This window comes from Leguminivora glycinivorella, chromosome 15 (genome assembly GCF_023078275.1).
Source record: "Leguminivora glycinivorella isolate SPB_JAAS2020 chromosome 15, LegGlyc_1.1, whole genome shotgun sequence".
NCBI lineage: Eukaryota > Metazoa > Arthropoda > Insecta > Lepidoptera > Tortricidae > Leguminivora > Leguminivora glycinivorella.
The window spans coordinates 9,513,020-9,532,862 of NC_062985.1; the positions used below are offsets into that span (position 1 = coordinate 9,513,020).

At 36.4% G+C, this 19,843-nt stretch overlaps 1 protein-coding gene across 2 annotated transcripts in view; it reads left to right on the forward strand.

The window, feature by feature from the left end:
- LOC125234004 overlaps nucleotides 1-19,843 on the forward strand; it is a 315,889-nt gene that overhangs the window by 199,803 nt on the left and 96,243 nt on the right. For both annotated transcript variants that reach the window (XM_048140185.1, XM_048140186.1), the window contains one exon: nucleotides 2,675-2,720. The gene's annotated coding sequence lies outside the window, so the exon portion shown is untranslated. The remainder of the gene's footprint in view (nucleotides 1-2,674; nucleotides 2,721-19,843) is intronic.

Consider the following 19,843-nt stretch of genomic DNA (forward strand, 5'->3'; position numbering starts at 1 on the left):
GATCGGTCCGCCGGCCGCCTCGTGTGTTCAATACCCGAACGGAGCCGAAGTCCGTGCGTCCGGCCGTCCGGCCCCGAACGCCGATTCGGCACTACACGCGCGAACGGCACTACACGGGAACGGACTTCGGCGGGTTCGGGTAGTTCGGACGCTTAGCACCGCCGGGGCTAAGGGGCCGGACGCACGGATCGGCGGGTAGTAACGAATATCCAGAGCCCTAATACATACTTTACAGGTAAAATTATCGTAAATAGGTAAATCTAAGCTTATTCCGGAATGGTGTGTACTTGACTTGCAGTACTTTACATTACTGGTACTTGATGATTGATAAATTTATCGTTTATCGTAAAACCAAATTCATCATGCACGATGCAATAAATAATAGTAGATAAAGCAAAGCACACATTTAAATGCACGCATAAATATCGTGAGAAATAAAACGCATAACACATAAGTTCCATTACTGTAGGAAAACAACGTTATTACATTGAAGCAAGCGTCGACTGCCACCCATGACGAATTCCGGACTCCCAGTCATAAAAATGACCCACAACAATGCATTATTTACCATTATATATCGGCAACGCGACAGAACAACTAATTACAAACACAAACATCTGAGAACGTAGGTGTAAAAGGTACGGTCGGGCTGCAGAGTTGTTTGACGGTATCTCCGAAAAACTACCTCCGAGTGCTACAATCAAATTGTGTGAACCAATATTGACCCTTGCGTAAGCTCCGCTTTCCCACGGTGTCCTGACGAATCTTCTCAGAGAAATAAAACTACGCTTGTCGAATATAACACTACAGGGCGCCTGCCTTACACAAACAAATTGAAGCACAAATATTGATACTGATTATTCAGTTACTCGACGTAACCCTTGGACTACAATGGCGGCTTTTAGGCCACAAAAGATGTGGTAATTAGATTGGATTTTTGTGTAATCGCTGTTCACTTTTGATCCTTCTCTAACGACTTAACAAACTAAGCCTTACCTGCCATGGTGGACCCTTAGTCGCATTGGATAACTTGCTGTCCAGTTTGAGTGGCTCCTACGTCTTTATAATCGTGTCAACATAAGGATGCTCGTATGATATGTTTAGTACTCGTACCAACACTGTTGGGAGTCTAAATCTACCGCAGCCCAGATATTCTATTTAGATTTACGAATGCATTACACTCGACGTTAGTATTAAGTGTAATTATCACAAATCATAGTGTTTGGTTTGTATTTACGGCCGCGTTTGCTCAGTCAAGGAGTGATATTTCGTGAATGGAGATGCTCGGGTATTTGCAAACTAATTTCAATTCATAGCGTTTCATAATAACATCGGAAATTATATCGGAATTTGCTGGTTTATCCAGCACGTGTTAGGAATGTTTATAGGATTATGCATTTAATTTTAATGGATATAAAGTTAGAATTATACATTGAATAGTGGTTTGGATTGCGGGTGAAGTTATGGGCGCTCCTGCTGCGTTGTTTGTTAGGGTTGTCAGCGAAATCATTTGAATGATCAGAATATGGTAAGCCTGGCGTTTCTGCGAATGTTCACGGTGCTCATTGAAACGTCGGCCTGCTTGTTTAAACAGGGACCTTATTAACATTGTGTAACGTTCCGTATTGAGGGCGCTTGTCTTTGTAATGCTAATTTCAGATTTAAAGGTCCAAGATAACACTAACTTGCATTTCATATCAAAATGATGTCCTTTAGATGTCAATCTGGTAAGACATCATTTTGGTATGATAATTTTTGTTTTGGTGAGATATACACTGTAAGATATCTTTTCCTGTACAACGAGATAATATGCAATAATTAGTTTTGTAAGTGCCACTTGCACCACCCGCTTAACCCAAGGTTAGTGGGCTGTCTAGTGTCTACTGTCAAATTCCATATAAAATGGTGGGTTAACCCTCGGTTAAACCCTCCATTTTCGTTGGTTTTAGTGGTCCTGGGAAATAACATTTTAATAGTCTGTAGGTATTGCTCTTAAATGTATCTTCGCCATTACTTAACTGTAATATATATTTATATTATGTATTATGTAATAAATTTAAATAGATATCAATTCAGGCATCGGACAAAAAGTGCCTATGACATCAAACCACTTATAGGATGATTTTAAATAGTATCTATGATTTTCATAAACAATTATCACTTATCTGTTTATCAACCTCGTTATTAAACGATATCGCCACTTGAAATGAGTAAGGTACGTTACGTTTTTTACTAATCTTACCTACTGTTCCCACCTTTGAGTTTTAAACCTATTTATCTGAGGTTCCCACAGATTTATTCAGTCCTAATTGAAGGGATGTTTACAAAAACAACATAACTGACTACACTGGTTGACACCTGTCACGATCAAAAATGTTGTTCTAAAAGTGTCAACCGCTCTAAGCAGTTATGTTGTTTTTGTAAATATCCCTTCAATTAATTTCAAATAATCGTACTTTATGTTAACAAATCTCGTGCACAGGGCCCAGTGGTGGCCGAGTCGGGAACCAGTGGGCCCTGTCGTTTTTCTTTCGTGTATGATATCTATTTAAATTTATAATTTATATATAGTAGTGTGACTACTTGAAGAAGAACAAATCGAAAAATATTCAATAAAATATAAATAGTTGTATGTATTATGTAATTTAATAATCATTATTTTATTTTCTTTCAGATACGTTTCACACGCTTGACTGCTTAAGGTGTTCAAAATTGTCAAGGTATGTTAATGTATGTTGTAAGTAAAAGATTAGAAAAATTTAACCAACTTCGTCAAGGTCTTATCAAAACCGCAAAGCAAAGAACACCTATAGTCGTCGTTGCTAGTCCAGCCCACAGCGCCAGAGAGAAACACTTTATAGGTGGACTACGTGGAGTCAGCGCTGGGGCCCATTTCTCAAAACGGAAAATTACAAGTTACAAGCGGAAGTCTCTTTCCAACTTGTCGCATTGACAACCACTAGTAAATTGTAACTTGTAGCTTCAAAAAAATGGGCCCCTGGTCTTCCACAGGACTTACATATTTGGTGATTCCCACCTAGGTTTCCTGCACATAATTTAAATGCGTGCCTAATTGTAGGTACTTACCTACCATAATTGTCTAGCGAAGTAAAATAACAATTGGCCGGTTACTGCTATCGCCATTTGCTTGACGTTTAGAACTGATAATAATGACATTTTGATGAACACACATCTCTTGATGGTCAATAAAACTGATTTAAAAGCCATAAAATCTGTTTAGATATTGCATTTCTTATTTGGAACCGTTAATATTTGCAATTGGTTGATGGTCATTGACATGTCTCGCCATTCTAAATCACACTTCACTTGCATGTCTTTAAACATTTACGAAGACTGAAAATTTTTAGACATTATTTCTCCTTTTGACCCTGGATGGACAAGAGGGTAGGTTGGACTCTCACGGCCCTGTCAGGGGTGGCCACACACTCGCTTTTGGGCGGAATTTTGAGAACACGGTGATAGACCTCCAATGCTCCAGAATGTGTCAGACACGGCTTATGCCATGGCAGGCTTATGTCCTGAGTTATGTATTCGTTCCATTACCTAAAACATACAAGCAAAGACAAACCGCTTGGTCTGAACGTCTATATGAGTACAGAGGACGATAATAGACACGATCCATAGTTTTATGATGTACATATATCGAATCCCAGTTGAATTACTTATCTTTCTAATAAAAACTCTAGATATCACAAAATAGCGACTGTGTTAACTAGTTGAATTTAGTACAGATATCGCACCAGTGTCTTTGTCACTTCCTAATTATTTCATGCCTGCTTTACAAGATTTATAATCAAAACTGACATCTTTCAAGTCTCGGACGCCTCAATTATCCTCATACTGAGCGTGACCACTCAGAGACAAATGACTTACTAGCCAACTATCAAAACGATTTAAATTCACGACATAACTATTTAAAAATCAACTTTAAGACATCTAGAGAAAGCTTTAATTTGAAGGTACCTGATGACATGACGTAAGCTTTTTTTCTTTGAACGAGTGAAATGACAACTCACACGCATCCGCGTTAATTCATCATTCTTTTGTTTTCACCGGATCCATTATTAAATAATGAAGACTGACAAAGACCTTACAGTTACCACCTTAAGGTTTATTTTGCATGTTTTTTGGTAATTCGGTTTCAGATCGGTTTTTGTTTCAATTTAGATATAAAGACGGTTTGAACGTCGTTTCAACTGTTGTGACGATCGTGTCACTCAACATTTAAGATGGTTGTTCATTCATAAAACTGGTGTTGGACATGACGGGAACTTTTGTTGGGATTCGTTTGATGTTCCGAAATAGCTAATTAATTTGGGATGTCGTCTGTTTGTCAGTCTGATTTTATATTTAGTATTCTTATAATAATATGCCAATTGTCATTAGATTCATTAAAATGTATGCAAGTTATATTTATTTTTTTTAACTTATGAATGTTTCTGTTCTTTGCCATACGACTAAATAAATAAAATTTATTTTTTTAATTTATTGTGTGACTTAGTTAAAATTATCTATTTTAATTTATTAATTGTGAAATTATAAAATACTAGCTTTTTCCCGCGGCTTCGCTCGCGTTAGAAAGAGACAAAAAGTAGCCTAAGTCACTCTCCATCCCTCCAACTATCTCCACTTAAAAAATCACGTTAATTTGTCGCTCCGTTTTGCCGTGAAGCCCGTGAGACACGGACAAATAAACAGACACACACACTTTCCCATTTATAATATTAGTGTGGATATTTGAGTTCTGGAACAGAAAAACTAATGTTAGTAGTTATGAAAACTTTTTAGATAAATTTATTTATTTGCTAGAGACTAATAAAATGATGCAATTATCCAGTAATTGTCATTTCTCAGCTGAGCATTTCTTTTTTTTTTGCCACTTTTATGAGGTGTGATATTTTTGAAAAAAAAAATGCTATTTCTACTCAGAATTACTAGCCTTTTCAATCCTAGTAGTTAAAAAAATTGTCCCATACAATTGTCCCAGACAAAAGAGCTGGCAGCTTCCTCGCTCAACGTATAAGTATTGCAATTCAGCGAGGAAATGCTGCCAGCATCTTGGGCACTATGCCTCAGGGGCCCTCCTTAGATTTAGATTTTTAGTTTAATTTTTATTTTTAATCGGTTGATATTTATTGTATGGAATTTTTATTTAAGTGTTTTGAATAAATAAAATTTATACATTTTTTTCCTATTTTGTTACCATTTTCCGTACATGTTGTATGGGGTAACAAAAGAGGAAAGTAAAAAAATGTATGGAAATTCTGGGACACTTTGTCTCCCAGTGAGATTGAAAGTAAGTACTCGTGATTCTGAGTACAATAATTGACCTAAAATACCCTAAAACAATAAAAAAAAAATTGGCAAAAAAAAAAGAAATGCTCAGCTCTATACTCTCATAATACTACTGCAAAATTTATCTGAGGTAGTCCTCAAAAGGCGCCGTCTGCAGCTAATTGAAGACAGCGACCAAAACATGATGTTAAAGCTGTATAACGTCGTCAAGTCATGAACGACACATTTTAATACAGATTTTATTACACTTATGTCATTTCGGAAGTGAATGATGCACGTGATTGACTAGATAAGATTTATGGTTATACTCTGATACGATCTTGATCTATGATGGAAATGATTTGTCAGTGATATTAAAAGCAGTAATAAATATTTATTAATAACATCGTTGACAAGAGGTACCCTTTTAAATCAAGAACATCTTTTGATTTAAGAGTATCAAGATATCTTTAGGTGTGAATATTCATTGCCGTGATTTTGGATTATAGGATCACTTGTTATGATAATCAAAGGAAGGTATTTAATAGAGTCCGTATTCAAAATAACGTTTCAAGGAAAGCACCATTTTTAAAAGCTCATCAAAAGATAGATATATCTAGTGTTAATATTACGTGTAAGAACGGAGCAAACCATCTTTTTGCGAATTGCTGCATCCGGTACATTTGATGCTGTCCGTAAATTTGAAACTTAAGTCAGCGAGGAAATGTCGCCAGTATCCTTGGTACAATGCTACAAGTGTCTTAGTTTCTTATATAATTATGTAAATAAAGAATTTTGGTATCCCCGAAACTTAATAAGTAAGTAATTTTTCAGTACAGATGGTGTTTTTTCTACGCACTAGTGCGAGAAGTGGTTCATTATACAGAGTGGGGCCTGTAACAAAGGCGAAGAATTGAACTGTAGGCTATTCTCCTTATACTGATCAACATTTGTTCAGTGACTTTTAAAAATTATGAAGTCTTTAAATTTTTAATTTTTCATACAAAATAAATATTAGCTTCAATGTACGCCATTATTGTTGTCATTGACGTTGTCTGTCACACTTTAGACTTAACAGAATTCGCAATACATTACCTCTTAGAAAAAACTTTCAAGGGTGATAAAAATCAAAATACAAGTTATTTTTAAAAGTCGCCGAACAAATGTTGATCAGTATAAGGAGAATAGCCTAGAGTTCAATTCTTCGCCTTTGTTACAGGCCCCACTCTATATGCCAGGTCGAAACTTCGGAGGCTCATCTGTACTGAAAAACGTCGTACGATACACGTGCGAAAAGGAAATTCGTAGCTCGTTTCGATTTAAAACACTCCCTTCGGTCGTGTTTTAATTTATCGCTACTCGTTTCGAACTTCCTTTTTTACGCACTTGTATCGTAATGTAACTATATAAGTACCTACTTAAATCAAATCACATTTGCAAATAATATTTGAAGAAGCATTATCAATTTTAAACTTCCATTCATTAAAACGCAAGTGTGCAAATGTGACGTCAAAATTTCTTTAAGTTTAACGCTCCTATTGAAACGAATTGATCATAATGTTTCCACTGCTCTCACTTAATGAAACAAACTTATCTTTGCCGTTTAAAATCTACTATCTATTTCATTTTGAACCTTAAGATTTTCGCCATTAGTTTGCTGAAGATATTTGGGAAGGTTGTAATTTTTGTTTGCACTTTCATTACCTAGTTCACTGTCACTGACGTTGGTGACAATGGTCGTCATCAATTGCCAATGTCACTGGTGACTAGGTGCGTTGTTAGATTTAAATTATGGGCTATGAAATTTAGACTCTCTCCAGACTGTGTAGACACGTTAAGGCGTGGTTGAGATAGATACATATTTTGCAACTGAAATGCAGTCTATCCTAAGTAGGTACCTAATTGAATTACACTCAACAACTACAAATTACGAGATAGGTACATATTAAGTGAGGAGACCGAACCGGACTAATCCCAATACGGCCTAGTTACCCCTCTGGATCGTCTATGAATCTCGTTGTCAAAAAATCTGGGATCAGTTTCATATGCTCTCATAAAGCGTGGCTAAATTCCGGAATAGGACAAGGAAGAAAAAAAACCGGCCAAGAGCGTGTCGGGCCACGCTCAGTGTAGGGTTCCGTAGTTTTACTTATTTTTCTCAAAAACTACTGAACCTATCAAGTTCAAAATAATTTTCCTAGAAATTCTTTATAACGTTCTACTTTTATGATTTTTTTCATATTTTATAAACATATGGTTCAAAAGTTAGAGGGGAGGACACACTTTTTTTTTCTTTAGGAGCGATTATTTCCGAAAATATTAATATTAACAAAAAACGATTTTAGTAAACCCTTATTCATTTTAAATACCTATCGAACAATATATCACACGTTGGGGTTGGAATAAAAAAAAACAGTCCCCACTTTACATGTAGGGGGGATACCCTAACCAAACATTTTTTTCCACTTTTTATTTAACCACTTTGTCGGCGTGATATTGGTACCAAATGTCGACGTGATATTGGTACCAAATTTCAGCTTTCTAGTGCTAACGGTCACTGAGATTAGCCGCGGACGGACGGACGGACGGACGGACGGACGGACGGACGGACGGACGGACGGACGGACGGACAGACAGACATGGCGAAACTATAAGGGTTCCTAGTTGACTTCGGAACCCTAAAAAAGACATACCGAGAGATATTTTACGATGACATAAAAGTTCGCTGTGCTTATTAATTTCAAGACCTTTATCATTCTATGCGTATGGTATGTATAACATAATTATATCCCCTCCTTGCCGACTTCTGTAATCCTATATTATGCTAATACAAAACAGCAGACGTTTGTAAACGTGGCGCCTTCATATGAATAAAATGCCATACATCGTTTACTTAGTACTGCCTAGGGCTTGCAATATCGGACGATTTTCAATTCCGGAACTGGTTTTCGAGATTGGACTTCAATTCCGGAATTCCGGAACTAGTTCCGGAATTGAACATTTTTTTTCGGCTTTGTTTTCTGGTGGGTTTTTGATGAAATAATAGAATTTTAAATTGAAATTTATTATTAATCGACGTTTAAGACAATAACTCCGTACATAAAAGGCATATAACACTGCAATTTTCATTTTAGTAATTTTACAGGAGAGGCCATTTTGTGTGAAAATCGGTCTTGCAAGGTATTTCAAACAACAGCAAACGATACAAACAAGGTTTTACTGCCAGTTTTCTGATAGTAGTTAACATTAAAGTAAATATATTTAGCATTAAGTATAATTTAATAGTATTTGACACATCATTTAGTAATAAAAACTACACATTTTAGACAAAACACCAAATAAAACTACCCCAAATACAGTCATACTGAACTTTTTTCATATTTGAGGATTTACAGCAATATGGACAAGGACAAAATTATTGTTTTATCAATTAAACTAATAAAAACAAGGATTTTAAATGCATATGCATCGATTGATCATCGATCATCGCAATAATGTAAAAGTAATAATTTACAAGAGTGGCATAACGTATTGTTCATATAAATGTAATAAATTAAGTATTGAATTACCTGTATCAGACTCGAGTAGGGGAAAAAGATATCCATCATTTGTTTTCGAGGCGCAAAAAATCGGAGTTCCTGATTTATACCTAGTGTACACCTTGAATTTTTGTTAAAAATAAAACTTACTTTTCATATCCACCATTTTCCATACATTTGCTGCTCAAATCTTTTGATTTTGTAGTAGGCGGTCATAGACTTAGATAGAGTTTAGTAAAATATGCACACGCCTTTCTGAAAAGTGTATAAGTAACTACGACTTTTATGCTTATGAATGAATGTAATATCAAAACACTACGATTTGCATCTGAAATTAAGACTTTTTGTCTAAAATATTCCGTGCTATGAGAAAAGAAGTAAAATTTTAAGTTTTTGCCGCTTTGATACTAATTAATTTTGATTGTTACTGAAATTTAAGTTCGCAAAACCAGAAAGTGAGGATGGTGTAATATTAGTGGGTTAAAATTAGACGCTCTCGCTCTAACTAGCCCTTTTGGCCATAAAATATGTACTACCTGAGTCCGAAACTCCGAACAGTGTCTAACTTATGAATTTACATATTTCTTATACATTCTGTGGTAGTTTTGTAAAATAACCAGGCTGATATTGCACGTTTTCATCTAAAAATATATATTTTTTCAATTCCGGAATTTTCGAGATTATGTGTTTCAATTCCGGAACTGTAATATCGGAAAAATAGTCCGAAATTCCGGAATTTCGAGATTCCGGAATTCCGGAATGCAAGCCCTGTACTGCCACTTTAACAATAAAATGCCTTAAGAAACTGCTAAATTCATATAGTTACTCCTATTTCCATAGAATAGTACGATACTATAAACATGATTCAAAATAGATAACCATAGTCTACGCAATTATAAGTTAGTCTAAAAAGTCATAAGTTTCTAGAGAGCTTATTGATTGAACTGAGCGGGGAATGTGCTCACAAAATCGGAACGTGTACTTTAGCGCTTTGGCAATAGAGGTGTGTTCCGATTATTATGACTACTTTGCCCGCTCAGATATTTCATATGGTGACTGAACTGAGAATATGCCTTTTATATGTTAAACAAATGGTATTGATTACAGCGTAATTGGTCTAGTAAAGTACGAGTAAGCTCAGAATTGTTACGTGTCGACAATTTAAATGTTAAACGCAGATTTTTATCAGTTTGAAAGGCATTTAGCTAGTAAACGCGTGTGATTTTGATAATTAAGTACTTTACAGATTAACTTGTACCTATATGTACTATTATGTACCTGTTATTTGGTGTGCGCAAAGTCACTATGAGTGTGAAATTAAGTTTCTAACTTCGCTGCACTTGCAGGCAATAGTTTGCAGGTACTAAACGTTCATTTGTGTTAATAGGTAAAGATGTAACCTACTTGAAATCATATACTGTGTTTTTTAATATCCTTTAATCTTCAAGGGTATATAACTAAGCTTTCGAATTAAGTAAGTTACTTTTCCACAGGGATCGGATCCCGTTATTTTCTTCGGAACTGTTCCGTACGTTGACCCGAGAACTTTATTTTAGCGTTTTTGGTTCCATTAACCGGTATTCTTTTTCGTTCAGTGAACAAACGTTTATGAGTGGGAACCGTTCCGAAGAACGGTATTTAATGTTCCGTTCTTTAAAGAACGGTTCGCGGAAACGAAATTATTTCGGTTTTCCTATTTCCAAGAATTTGCACGAACAGTGGGAGCCATGCGCAAGCGGTGTCGGCCTGATGATCGCTTTCGTTTGAGGCTAATGTCGAGTAAACGTTGGTTGGATTTTTTGCATCGAAAAGTCGATTATTTACTTATTAGTCATATATAGGGAAAAGTTTCCCAAACCTATGCCGGAAATATCACGATTACGTTTCTTTCAAGCCTTTCAACCCCTTGATTTCTCTTAATTTCTAAGAGTGCCACTAAATCTTAAACAGTTTCACGTTTGTGTAAAAAATCACAAGCCACGAGATACACAACTCGCGTTGATTGATTTTCACGTAAGAACAGATTAACCTATAACACTTTAATCATTATTTTCCTTGTGTGGCCTGTTTACGCGGCATGATTAATTTTCAATATTACTTGCAAGCTTGCGCTTGCTAATTTAAGCATTAAATGAAACGGCGAGTGACTTGATCAAGCGGCGTCGGTTAGATAACTTGTTATATTGATTTTTAATTGAATCGTACGAATGACTATTTGACTAACTAATAGTACTGAGTACTTGTAGAAGGAGAATTATTTTTGCTCTATTTATTGATAATTATAAAACATTGAAGGGGCCATCCACGTATTACCGCCCCCCCCCCCCTCCCCCTCTCCTATTGTCACGCTTTGTTGTACCTACCCTTGAATTCCCTTTAAGGGTCTCCCCAACATCTAGCGTCTCGCGAGCGTAGCGTCGGGCCAACTGTATGAAAAACTGTCATGCTTTGCCATACAGTTGGCCCGACGCTCGCGAGACGCCAGATGTGGGGGGATCCTAACATATGCCGATTTTATGCCGATGGTTGACTGGTAGAGAATGCCATTAGGCAGTAAGTCCGCCATTTGTAATTTTTTGTTTTATTTGTGCAATAAAGTTTAAATAAATAAATATGCATTGTCACATTTAGTATGACACATTTCTGAACATTGTGAACAATGTTCAAACACATTTAATGAATATAGAGAATCATTCACCATACTCGTAATATTTTAAACTCTTTAGCCCCAATCAAAGCAAATTATTCATTAACCAGTAAACAAGAACTCATTAGTAGAAAACTAATTTAGAAATGCAAATTTTATTGTTGACCTGGCGTGTTATGGCGTAATACTGGGTGCATTAAGATAGCTAAAAGGGCATATGCCTAGTGTGCACTGCCAATCTTCGTTCGTAATTTACGATACTGGTCTGAAATTACGGTTTGACGACGAATAGTTATCGTAACTAGGAACTGAAGTGTAGTCTTTTATATAGCCTCAATTTTGTGTAGATTAATTGGTTAATTATTTTTAACAGAGTAATGGTGAAATTTTTTTGAATATTGTATAACTAGCTTTATTAATAGTGTGTGAACCTGCCTTAGAAATCTAGATTATTTGTGGTCATGGTTCGTTAATATTTCTTGTAAGTGGGTATCTTTTGCACATTTTAATTTTTCCTCAGTAACCCGTTGACCACGAACGCTGTAAAGAGTTCGAAACGTCGGGATGTATTTTAAATTCATTATACGCGATTTAATCCGTTTCCATAGTTTTATTTCATAGGAACTGAAGGTTCAATACCCTAGACCAAAAGCCAAATCATTGACTTAGACATAAGTACTTCTACAGTTTAAAAACTCGATTTTCACTTTGTATGTCCGGATCGTAATTCTCAACCAATTCTCTAAAAATTTTGTGACCAGATTTTATAATTAAGTTTTTTTTGTAGATCCAGGTTGGCAGTTCTCAACTGTACGTTTCTCCAGAAACTTTCTACCTCGCATAGCTAAATTGTGGAATTAACATATATTATGAGGCATCACTTCATGAACCGATCCGAACACCACCTTCAAAAACAGGTGTTAAATACCGGCAACGTACTGTAATCCCTCTGGTGTTTCAATTACTTACGAACAAAGGTTTTGTTATAACTATATTATTAGGCTATTTGTCTGCTCGTAAGCCTTCATATCTCAGATCTCTTATACAGAGTGTAACAAAAATGGTGGTGATCCGTTTAAGGGCGTACTCAGTATCGTATTCTTATCAGGAAAAAGTAGAAGAAAATTTTTTTTCGCTAAAAAAATTTTCACTTTTGTATGAGCCGGGCCGCGCGAATCGGTCGAATCTCCATACAAAGATAAAAAAATTTTTGCGAAAAAAAATTTTTATCCTACTTTTTCCTGATGAGAATACGATACTGAATACGCCCTTAAACGGATCACCACTATTTTTGTTACACCCGTACTTACACCATAAAAATAAATGTATTTTTAGATAATAATAACTCGCTGTCGGTACAGCTTCTGTTGGTGACTGTGTATCATATCTATAGGAAAAACGTGTTTTACACTCATCCATACCGCACGAAGCGCTCAACCACATATTCAATTTCGCTTTATTTTTATGTCGGCTCCCGATAAAAACAAATCGGTTTATTACGGTCCGGGCGACGACATAATTTATTGACCGACCACCGGCGGCGCTAAGTATTATATCGGTTATTTTTGTGCGGACTATCCGCCCGATCCGAACAATGATTCTTCTAGAACATAGCGATACGACCCTTGACTCTGGATATCATTACTTTATAAGACTGTTAACAGTCTTAAAGTAATTTATTTCCAATTTTTTTTGAACTTGGAGAGATTTTAGACCTTCAAATATTATTTTGTACCTACTTAGTGTTGGTACCTACTCTGACACATTACTTTAGAGACATTTCATAAACTCCAAACATTAACTGTACATACTACATATCTATGAGCACTTTTGACACAGATATAGCCGGTATCATATCGCTCTATGTCTTAAAAGCATCATTCGAAATGACCCGAATATCGTGTTATGCTTAAGCTACCGTGGCTTTGACATTACGTAGGGGCTGCAAGATAATGGCATAATCTGTGACATTCTAGGGTCAAAAATAAAATTGTTCAGAAGCAAAAAAACAAAAACATCGATACCCATAAACTTTATCAGATCAGATCCCAAATAACTTTGTTACGGACTAGGTTTCGCGTGTATAAGATTCAGTTCAAGGGTAATATTGTTTATTCATCACCAACTAGGCATATCTAAATATATAAAAGAAGAAACTGACTGACTGACTGACTGACATATCAACGCTCCAGCCGAAACCGCTGGTCCTAGGTATTCCAAATTTGGCACGTAGGTTTCTTATAAGGTGTAGAGGAGCACTAAGAAAGGATTTTTCAAAATTCACCTCCTAAGGGAGTGAAATGGGGATCCAAAGTTTGTATGAGGAAACAAGATTAGATAAGCACGCGGGCGAAGCCGCGGGAAAAAGGTAGTTTAACATATATGGACATAGGTACCTACTCTACTACGAGACTACGGGGACAATGCTTGTTGATGTTTCAAGGAAGGCCTTGAAACGTCGGAAGTTAGTGTTAAAAACATAGTTACACTAAACATAAACATAGTTATACTTTTAGTTAATTCAATTCTTGCAAAATATAAGAATTGAATTAACTAACACACACACACACACAAGCACACACAGCGGTTTAAAAATTATGCCTTGTAAATGCATGTGAATCGGTGAGTATTTTGTCGGTAGGTATACGCAAGTTCAGTCTGCGGTAGGTTTCAGAACTTTCAGAGGCCTTTTTTTCGCAATTGCTAATCGATCAAACTCCCTAAACGATACCAACCTTTCAAGAAAAGTGGATGGCGGTCGTAAACTAAAACTTTTGACAGTCAACGATCTGACAATATTACATCAAAGTCAATCATTTCATTCTAATCTTATAACAGCTTCCTCATCGGACGAAAGTGATTCGCGTCAGCGGCCCAGTAAAGTTTCGCGAAGTGTTATTTGCATCCAAATTTAAACTTGAACTTCATGGTGCAAGGTCTATTTTTAAATGCAAATGTGGTTGAAGAATTTATGGGGATCGTTATGGGCTGTAATTCTCTCGATTTTTCATCACTACAATCTCCACGAGCTATGAGCTGATTTTTGAATTTCGACCGCTACTTAGGCATTTCAATTCTATGAGTAATCAAGACTTCCAATTGAAGATTTCCAATTTGTATTTAATGAATTACATTTCGCCGTTAACACACGTTTTCTAGTAACGAAATTGCATGAACGCTCAAAGTTTAGGATTTACTAAACTACTATGTACATACTATTACTACTTACTACACAACTACTAAACAACATTATAAAAGGGGCACATAAAACTGCTCAAGTTTCAGTGCGACTCTAAGCAATAGGAGGTTTAAAATAAAACCGGCCAAGTGCGAGTCGGGCTCGCGCACAAAGGGTTCCGTAGCAGCAAATATAATAAACCAATAACTTAACCAAAATTACAGTTAAATCAACCTATCTCAAAAACTATAAGAGATACTTTGATCAAACCAAAAATCGTTGAAAGAGTTAATTAGCATGCATCACCTCTATTTTTTTTAGAATTTTATACCCCGTAGTTATAAAAATAGAGGGGGGGGGACATACTTTTTACGACTTTGAGAGCTGATATCTCAAAAACCGTTCACTTTAAGAAAAATGTTTTTTAGAAAACTTTATATCATTTTAAAAGACCTTTCCATTGATACCCCACACGGGTATGTACATCGAAAAAAAATTTTCATCCCTCAGTTACATGTATGGGGGCCCCACCCCCAATTCTTTTTTTTACTATTTAGTGTCATAATTTTGTAGCGGTTCATACAACACATATTCCCATCAAATTTCATCACTGTAGTACTTATAGTTTCCGAGTAAATCGGCTGTGACAGACGGACAGACGGACAGACGGACAGACGGACAGACGGACATGACGAAACTATAAGGGTTCCGTTTTTGCCATTTTGGCTACGGAACCCTAAAAACGGAATTGTCATATTCACAGGTTGCTATCCTATTGTTAACACGACAATCTAATCTAACCCTTATCCCACAGTCGACTTTTACGACACCCAAAGGAGAAAAGGCAGTGGTAAAATTCATAACCTATCACACCACACAGGAAAATGGAAACATTTCGTCGAAAGTAATCTATACCGTGTTTGTATGAGTAGTATTAGAGCACTAGGTAGTTCATAGAAGTCGGCCGCTTGTGGGTGGTACGGCAATGGCCTGTATATTACAATGTGGGGTGTGTGCGAACGAGCCCAGATGCAATGCCATTGTCAAGAGCAAGCGTCTACTGATTCATAGCATTGGCCGGGAGCGGCATGCGAAGTTTTAATTCTCATAGTAGACATTGATAGAAATAATCATAAGGAATGAGAAAACTCGTGTAATCCCAATATGGATCAGAATCATCTTCAGGTTGGAACACCAAATGGCAACCGCTTTTTTTGATACTATCGTATCCACATTTAAATTCTGAAGTGCCAAAAAGGACCCCCGGATCGTATCAGTGGCAAAGTTGCCGGGGACAGGTACGTAACAGTAAAGTTAGAATATAACTTTGCCAAAAGAAGAAAAGTCTAATTCTAAGCCTTAATTTGTTTTGAGCTCTAAATGAGTGTTCATACCAAGTGGTGCGTCAACCAAAGATTTTATTAGAACTTATACTCTTACTGCAAAATTTGTGAACAGTTAGCCTGATCAGAGTCGCAACATTGTAAAAACAGTACGGCCAAAAGCAAAAAACAAGCCGTACTATTTAAAAGGCAGTTAACCGAGTAAAATATGACGTATTTATAAATGGTACAGTTCAATACACGTACAGTCAGGCTCGTAATTCACTGCACTTGCAGACACTCGTAATCTTTGCGATATGCATCGGGGTGTGGCTCGGCCGATGTATGAGGCGAATGTACTGTCTAGTGCAAAATCGTTGGTCCGACTGAGCATTTCTTTTTTTTTTGCCAATAAAAAAAAATTGATTGTTTTAGGGAATTTTAGGTCAATTGTACTCAGAATCACGAGGACTTTCAATCTCACTGGGAGACAAAAAGTGTCCCAGAATTTCTATACATTTTTGTTACTTTCCTCTTTTGTTACCCCATCCATACAACATGTACGGAAAATGGTAACAAAACAAGAAAAAATCGTATGGGACAATTTTTTTAACTACTAGGATTGAAAAAGCTAGTATTTTTTTTTTTTTTTCAAAAATATCATACTAAGTGGCAAAAAAAAATGCTCGACTGACGTTGACAACGATTTTGATGCTTACCAGAAGTTGCGCATGGGTCATTTTTAAATCGATATCAACTAAGCTTGATCTGACATATGGCACAAAGTTTCATTATAATAAGTATTTAAAGTACCAAAAAAATAGCTTTATTTTCCTTTCTAGTTTGTATTTAAGTTGTTAAACGCTTCAAAAATTCGTCGTAACATACGCTAAATCTTCATTAAAATATTTTTGTTCATTTCGGAACATAGCATACGTATTCAGAACGTCGGGTTATTTTTACTGTAGTCAAAATTTTCTTTTAAACAAGCAAATTTTTAACACTGATAAACGTAAGCAAACTGGTTTGCTAAAACCAAAATTGTGTAGCCCCAGTATAATTTCCTTCATAAAACTTTAGAAGCTTCTTACGTAGCGCTAGTCAAATCAAAATGACATATTGAACCAAACGATGAATAGTTCCTTCATGTTTAAACATATACCTAGAAATAAAACCTAGACAGACTTAAACACCGATCTTGCGAATTTCTTAGCATTTTCCCCCACAAGAGTACATTCGGTTAAGCCAAGATTTGATCTTGGCTCATTGGTCCGATGTCTCAATTAAGGCGGCACGGCCAATTTGTACCAGGGTTAAATAAAACAAATGCGATCACACTGTTAAGGATTAATTAACGAGTTAGTCGTAAATTAAGTGCTTTACTTAACATTCGTAATAATTAAACGAAAGGGGTTGAGTTCGTTTGGTTTTATTTTAAAAATTCTTGGATAAATATGATCGCTACTCTAATGACTATAAGTCAACTGGAGTCTCAATATAACTTGAGACTCCAGTGCCGTTACAAGATGTAATAGTCTGTCGGTAGATGGCGCTAGACGTCACCCCAAGACGTGTGTACAAAAGGAAAGGCATGGAAAGATTTGCGAAGTCCGGCGTGGCTTCCGTAGCTCAATTGGTAAGAGCATTGTACGGATTGCAAAAATGATGCGGGTTCAAGTCCCGCCGGAAGCGTAAATTTTTCCATTTTAGGGTTCCGTAGTCAACTGGGAACCCTTATAGTTTCGCCATGTCTGTCTGTCCGTCCGTCCGTCCGTCCGTCCGCGGATAATCTCAGTGACCGTTAGCACTAGAAAGCTGAAATTTGGTACCAATATGTATATCAATCATGCCAACAAAGTGCAAAAATAAAAAATGGAAAATAATGTTTTATTAGGGTACCCCCCCTACATGTAAAGTGGGGGCTGATATTTTTTTTCATTCCAACCCCAACGTGTGATATATTGTTGGATAGGTATTTAAAAATGAATAAGGGTTTACTAAGATCGTTTTTTGATAATATTAATATTTTCGGAAATAATCGCTCCTAAAGGAAAAAAAGTGCGTCCCCCCCCTCTAACTTTTGAACCATATGTTTAAAAAATATGAAAAAAATCACAAAAGTAGAACATTATAAAAACTTTCTAGGAAAATTGTTTTGAACTTGATAGGTTCAGTAGTTTTTGAGAAAAATACGGAAAACTACGGAACCCTACACTGAGCGTGGCCCGACACGCTCTTGGCCGGTTTTTTCCTTTAATATAAAAATGTTTAGAATCGTTAGCAGACGTTTCTGCTTAATAAAAATTAATTTAGTATGGGTTAGCACATTGTTACTGGTGAATTCTCAATATAACTTGAGACTCCAGTGCCGTTACAAGATGTAATAGTCTGTCGGTAGATGGCGCTAGACGTCACCCCAAGACGTGTGTACAAAAGGAAAGGCATGGAAAGATTTGCGAAGTCCGGCGTGGCTTCCGTAGCTCAATTGGTAAGAGCATTGCACGGATTGCAAAAATGATGCGGGTTCAAGTCCCGCCGGAAGCGTAAATTTTTCCATTTTTTCCTTTAATATAAAAATGTTTAGAATCGTTAGCAGACGTTTCTGCTTAATAAAAATTAATATAAGTATAGAGTTATATAAGACAAATAAAACAGTTGCTATCGTTCTATAAAAAGCCCATAATGCAGCCTTAGCTATGACTAGCCTGTGCACCAGTGTGTAAAGTTCAAGCCCCGTAGCCGAATGACATTTCAGCGACGCCAAACGGCGCAGAAATGCAACCTATCTCTATCGCGCTGCCACGTACTCGTACATACCAACTTAATTAAGTGTTGTGTAATAAAATCGCAACGTGACTTACCGAATAATAGCAAAGCCTAACAACACTTACCCCCTTATTCATAAACGTACACTAAAGTTATCAAGCCGATAAAGTTCTTTTGTCCCTTTCCGACGTATCGGTGTGATAGAAAGGGACAAACGAACTTTATCGGCTTGATAATTACTTTAGTGAACGTTTATGAATAAAAGGGTTAGTATTCTTGATTTCCATTCGATTTCTTTTGTTTTGTTGTTCTTTCGTCCATTTTAATGCTGTTTGTTTATATTTATAGCTCTATAAAACTATTTTCTTCCTGAATCGATGTACACTTTAGCGCAAATAAAGCGATACATGGTACACACATTTCATGAAATACATGTCTGTATACCATAAAAAGCCATATTACGAGTATATACAATATTGTACATAATGGGGTAAGATTTTGGGACATGTATTTATTTAACTGGAATGTAATTGTTGCCAAGTATACAGTCTTGAAAATCTGACAAACATCAAAAATCTTTCTTCTAGAATCTAAACTAGGCAAATACTGCTAAGGATTCCATTCCACGTCTCAGTTGACAGCACACGTACCTACAAGAATCAATTAACAAAACCAAAAGGTAATCAAGTAATTTATTTGCTTTCATGTAGTACATTGGGTCTTATACAATAAAAGTTTCATACATGAGCCAGGGGGCCGATTTTTGAGTCTCACTGTCACTAAAATACCGGTTGAAAACGGTGAATTGCCTATTATTTTCAGTGACAGTTTTCTGAATTCGAACGCCGTGAGACTCAAAAATCGGCCCCCAGGTACATGTCGGCTAAGTATAAGAACGCGCTCTGTTAATTCCTTTAAAGATTATTTAGGGTTCTCAAAGGTCGTCAACGCATAAGTGGCTCCCCTGATGTTGCTTATGTCCATGGGCGGCGATGACTGCTTACCATCAGGCGGCTCGTCTGGTCGTTTGCTGCCTATTTCATAAAAAAAAGTAAATTTCGTCCTTATGGTACGCGACAATGTGGCGCCCTTTTAC